Below are 5,421 nucleotides of genomic sequence, written 5' to 3' on the forward strand. Positions count from 1 at the left end.
AAGTTATGCTTCTTTTCAAAGCTTGTCCAGTGCTGCATACTTATCAATATTCCTCTTTATGCTGGGAGTTGCTCGATCGCCCTGTGCCTTCTGTTGCTGTTTATCAAAGCTCCAGCACACAGCATGAGGAATAACAGTTGTTTATTCATCATTAACCAAAACTGTTTACAGTGCTCTGTAGCTGTATGGTGCTGTTAAATGCACTACTGGATTTAATAAGGCCACTCATGTACTTGAAGTTAGTTACATGCTTACATACTTTGCTGAATCAGGGCTTAAGTGAACTGCCTAAAATCACTCTAGATGTCTGAGAAGCCAGAACTCCTGACTCCTAGTTCTGTGCATTAACCACAAGATTATCTTTTCCCTCCTGGGAGATTCAAGCTCAGTGCATTTCAAAATTACCACTACTGAAAGACAGATGAATGAAATGGTACACGTAAAAACAACTATGATCAGAAGTTTTCCCTCAAACTAAACATTAGCACAGACCCATCTGAAATTTCCATTTGAACATTTCCATTGCTTTAAAATTTATTTTCCATGTTCATGTACATCTTGATTCTGGCCCCAACCAGAAGGTGAAGTGCCAAAATACTGTATGAAAGGATATTTTTGTGTTCCAAGTTCAAGCATTCAATGCTGAAAGTCTTGCAACAAAGCTTGTTCTCAAGGTCTGCAGCCAAGTCTTGAAGATTTTGAGTGCTTAGATAGTAGAAGGCCAGATTCTTGACTTCAGTGGAAATACACCTCTTCGTGCCAGCTGAAACTCTGTCCCTAACATGTATTAAGTGTCTTTCTAGTCCACTATTACTGTACTACTTAAGCGTAGAAAACACCTGCTGAAATATTCCAAAGCCAGTGTGCCTCCTTGGACCTCTGTCTCAGAAAAGATAAAAAGAAGGAAACCAGTAAGCAGCTGGTAGTATCCTGCAAAGACAAATACAAAACCAAACAAACTGTTGGGCTACATTATGCAGCACTGGTGGCAAACATTTTGAATGAGCAAACATTCGATCTCTAAATCGATGGACACTGCATCACTGCATAGAGCAATCTTCTCTACCTCTTTCCCCTCCCATACACAACCCCTCCCAAAAAAATTAACAGCTTTCCTTGTAAACTGATATGCAGTATCAATGAGCTATGCATGGTTAGAGCAGCAATGGACTTGCCTGCTCTGCTGGTGGTACTGCCAGACATGGAGAAGAGGTGGACATGCACAAGAAGGCAGCAGGCAGAATGTCTTTGCTTGTGGTATCTGCAGGAGCTTCTTTTCACCTGTACCTTGCCTACATTCATGACTGCTCCTAACAGTGGCGCATACACACTGTTGCTCACGTAGTTGTTGGATAGTATTTGCTTCTGGGCCTATAACAAGCTGATAGGGAGGGTGGAGCACGTGTGCTAAAAGAAAATGGCTGCTGACACACACATACATGCTCGTGTGAAGTGTCCCCCTGTCAATACAGAACTATTGTACACACCTTCCATGCCATTTTCATCATAAACATCTCTTTGTAAATGAGTCCAGGGCCATTTTTCCTTTCCCTGTTTCAAATGAAATGACAATATATAAGAATATACAGAATCTTCTGCTACAATCATGAATTGTATTACCTAATATTGCTAGACATAAGGTGAATAACAGACTGGGTTTCTAAAGCCACCCAAAGTGGATTCTGGCTACACCCTTGGGTTTACAGAAGCAGCTTGGCACCTACCAAGCAGAAATCACAGGCATGCAGAAGGGAGCCGGTCTTAATGCTGCAAATGTGTTTATACTGGAACTCAAAATAAATAAGGAATAATGTGTCTTGTGTGTGCTGAGCAAGCCTATGACACCAACAAATTGAGCTGTTTTGGAAAATGCTGCCTGGGGAAACTTTAGCACTAAGCTTTAAAAGGAGTGGAGCCAGAAGCGGAAAAAAAAAAACCAAATCCAACAACAACAAATAACCCAGAACATATTTCAAATCTGAGCATATGCTATAAGAAAACCTTAAATTAAACAGCTCGGCTTTGGGCAACACACAAATCTTCACCACTTCGTAGCTCATTAAAATGGTCAGGGTTCCCAAGAAATATAAAAAATCATCAAGAACTTAACAAACACACATCTTATTCAACAAGAGTTGACAAGTTTTCTGCATTTTATGGAGGTTGAGCACGAGCTATTTAGGGAGGTAAAATAACCTGGACCTATAATGGTAGTCAGAAAGATTGTTTGAAACAAACACTCACAACTGATTGCCTTATGAATTCCTAGTCATGATTGCAAATCTAAGAAAGCATTGGTGGATTCTAGTTTCTGTAAATCAATGAATTTTGATGCTAAGGAAAGCAGGGTATTGATTGGGAAAGTCAAACTGAGCAAAATAAAGGCTGATTCTGCACAAGGGTCCTTTGTCCTCTTCTAACAATGCCTCCATATTGCAATTCTATAGTCCCAGAATGGCACAGTGAGCACAAATAGCAATAAAACCAAAACATGTTCTTTTTTTTTTCCCCTAACAAATATACAATAGATGTTATGAAGGAACTCTTAAAATCTTTTTTACTAATGGTCAGAGAAAGATGTGTTTGTTTGATGCTATGAATTATAAGCATATGTGTATAATAAATATCAAAGAGGTAGAAAAAGTTTGATAAGCCCAAGGAATATCTGGATGTTTTGTTGAAGTCTCCACACTTCCTAAACCTACAAAATTGATATAGTTTCTTGTCCTTTTCTTTGTATTTCTACTAATGCTAGAATGCATAAGTTAAAAACACTGTACTGTATTACCCTGAACAGTGCTCTTCCCCTGAAACAGGTCTCTTGAGACCCCCATTTGAACTTGTGCTGCTCTCCTGGTGCATCTTTTACAGCCACTCATAATTATAGCCCTCAAATCTGTGAGGAAGGAGCATCTGGTAAATCCCAGTGGTCAATAACATTAGAAAGGTCATTGGGAACCACACTTTTCCCACATAGTCTTTTCACTGAGCTATAAAAACCTGCTATGCACCGTGAGACCCCTGTATTGTATCATGGTACGGGGTTAGAGACTGAGCATTTCTCCTGCACTCCCTCAAGTTCTAGCTGAGATTGTGCAGCTGGGTAGTGAGCCCTTTGCAGGTTTAGCCTGAATGCCTAAGTTAGCTGTAATTTACAATCATGCCTGGGATCAGGTAGCTAGTGACTGAGACAGCTAACATACGGTGGCATTTTCCTAATCTACAGGAAACATGTTTCTATAGCAGCCCAAATCAAGGTCTGTCACACCTTGAAAAGTGAGAGTTTGATTTGTAATTCCCGTCACTGTTGGCACATAAATTAATTAACATCTCGTAATATACAAAATCCAGGGGTTTGCATGTGATTCTGTGGCCCAAACCTCTATTATAGTAAAAATATCATTATTTTAATAAATATTACATTCCCTAGGTACTTATATATAGATTTATTATATGTTAATATAGAATATGTTTTTTATTTATACTGTGGGTTTATACCCTGATGTTTATTACATTATTGTTCTATACAAAACGGTCTTAGTAGCACACTCATTATGATTTTCCTCTCTGTTGAATTTTTATGGATGAAGAATTCACTGAAGTTCCCATTCTCGTGACAGAGGCAAATTCACGCCAATGAAGTTTCTAAATGTACATGCAGATGTTCACACTTGTGCTGAAAAAGACAATATATCACCTCATGAACAGGTTTTATATGGCTGGTGGAGAGAAAAATTCCCTGGAATCTTTAGTCACAGCTCAATTTTGTTATACCCACATCAATATTCTGTGTCTGTAAGTATATTCCAAATGCATGATAGATTATCAGGTACTTTTTAGCATGAACATTTTTGGAATCCAAGCTGTATTTCTTTTATGCTACCTTCTGCATACATACTCATGCCATGTCGCCTTCCTCTTCATTCTTTTTGTTTCTTTCCAGTGTTTAGTTCAGGGTTTCTTCTTGGCTCTGACATTCAAGGTTTTTCAGCTCCCCATTTTTATCTCCTGTATCTGCCTTACCATTTTCTCTCGTTGCTTTATGGTTTTGTCTCTACAGCTGAAGTTCATTTTGTCTGGATCTTAACCTCAGTATGGCTTAGCAACCTTTAAAATGAACTATTTAATGTGCAAGATTCTTTACTGTGCGTACTTCTGACACACAATGGGTACAGGGTCAGGGAAAAAGTCTTGACAGAGTGTTTGTAGAGCTTGGATACTACTGAATATTTAACCACAGTTTCTAATTACAATTTTGGATTATATACCTTCCTGTTCTCCTTCAAAAGTGCCACACACATGATTTCTCTTAAAGATGAAAGACAGATAGTCCTGCAATAAAGAGAACATTGGGGATGGATGTTAATTGCTTATCCTGCTTTAGATTTCTGAGTGACTTAGACTTCTGTGTCTGAAAAGAAGAGAGTGGAGTCTCCTTCTCTGGAGATACTCAAAACCTGCCTGGATGTGATTCTGTGCAACTTGCTCTAGGTGAACCTGCTTTAGCAGAGGGGTTGGCCTAGATGATCTACAGAAGTCCCTTCCAACCCCAAACATTCTGTCATTCTGTGTTCCTTCTTATTTGTTATTTTCCTACCTCTGTAATTATGACGTACTTTGTGAGTGTAAGGTGAACATACGCAAGCATGCCAAGGCAGTGGAAGGATTAAAAAAAAGGTTTATTTCAGATGCAAGGACCACTTTTTTACGATGCGGCGCATCGGGCCTCCAGGGTTAAAAAGACAAGTTCCAGCCCCTTCAAAGGCCCTTTATCCTCTCTATTTCTCCCCTGCCTTCCCAAGGCCTCTGTGCATGTCTGTTAGGACTACCTCTCTCCTCTCAGAGAGAGAGGCTGAGAACTTTTCTTGCCATGTGGGGTGGGGAAAGCATTGAAACTACCTTTGAGAAAGAGTTATCACTTAGGCGGAAAGCCTTCGTAGAGAAAACCGAGTTCCTAACTTTCCATTACAAATTCTTCTGAAATTGTATCTATCCCTACAGTGAGTTTCATAGAAGCAAATAATTATACACACTCTAAAATGCGTTAGCTTCTTTGTCAGACATTGACTCCAGAATTTCTGAAAATTCCGTACCTATTTAAAAAATTTTACTGTTTTTCTCCAAACTAACAGATGTTTCAATCCCCTGAACCAAGTACAAGAAGGCAGAAGTAAAACAAAAAAAAAAAACAACTAAAAAAATCAAAGCAAAGTAAACCCAAACAATTATATTGCCTGTAGTTTTCTCCCACTGCTCCATCATATTTTCTGGTTTTCAGCAGTCTCTCCCTGGCCCTCCTCAGACTGTCTGCATTTGTGTTCCTGTTGATGGTGTTGGTAGAAAACATTGTTCATTGGTTAGTATCCATGTAGGGCCCCTGGCAGCATGCTTGTTTCTCATTAAGTTAGACATTTCACAATC

General features: G+C 39.2%; 1 long non-coding RNA gene across 1 annotated transcript; it reads right to left on the reverse strand.

Annotated features, from left to right (window-relative positions):
- Positions 1 to 547: 547 nt before the first annotated feature.
- On the reverse strand, positions 548 to 4,311 carry LOC120322729. Its single transcript, XR_005562598.1, has 3 exons — positions 4,269 to 4,311; positions 1,488 to 1,551; positions 548 to 879 (listed from the first exon to the last, which is right to left on the reverse strand). It is a non-coding gene; the product is annotated as an uncharacterized LOC120322729 (long non-coding RNA).
- Between the last annotated feature and the right edge of the window lie 1,110 nt (positions 4,312 to 5,421).

This window comes from Pipra filicauda, unplaced genomic scaffold (genome assembly GCF_003945595.2).
Source record: "Pipra filicauda isolate LSUMZ 115617 unplaced genomic scaffold, ASM394559v2 scaffold147_size4022426_pilon, whole genome shotgun sequence".
Lineage (NCBI taxonomy): Eukaryota > Metazoa > Chordata > Aves > Passeriformes > Pipridae > Pipra > Pipra filicauda.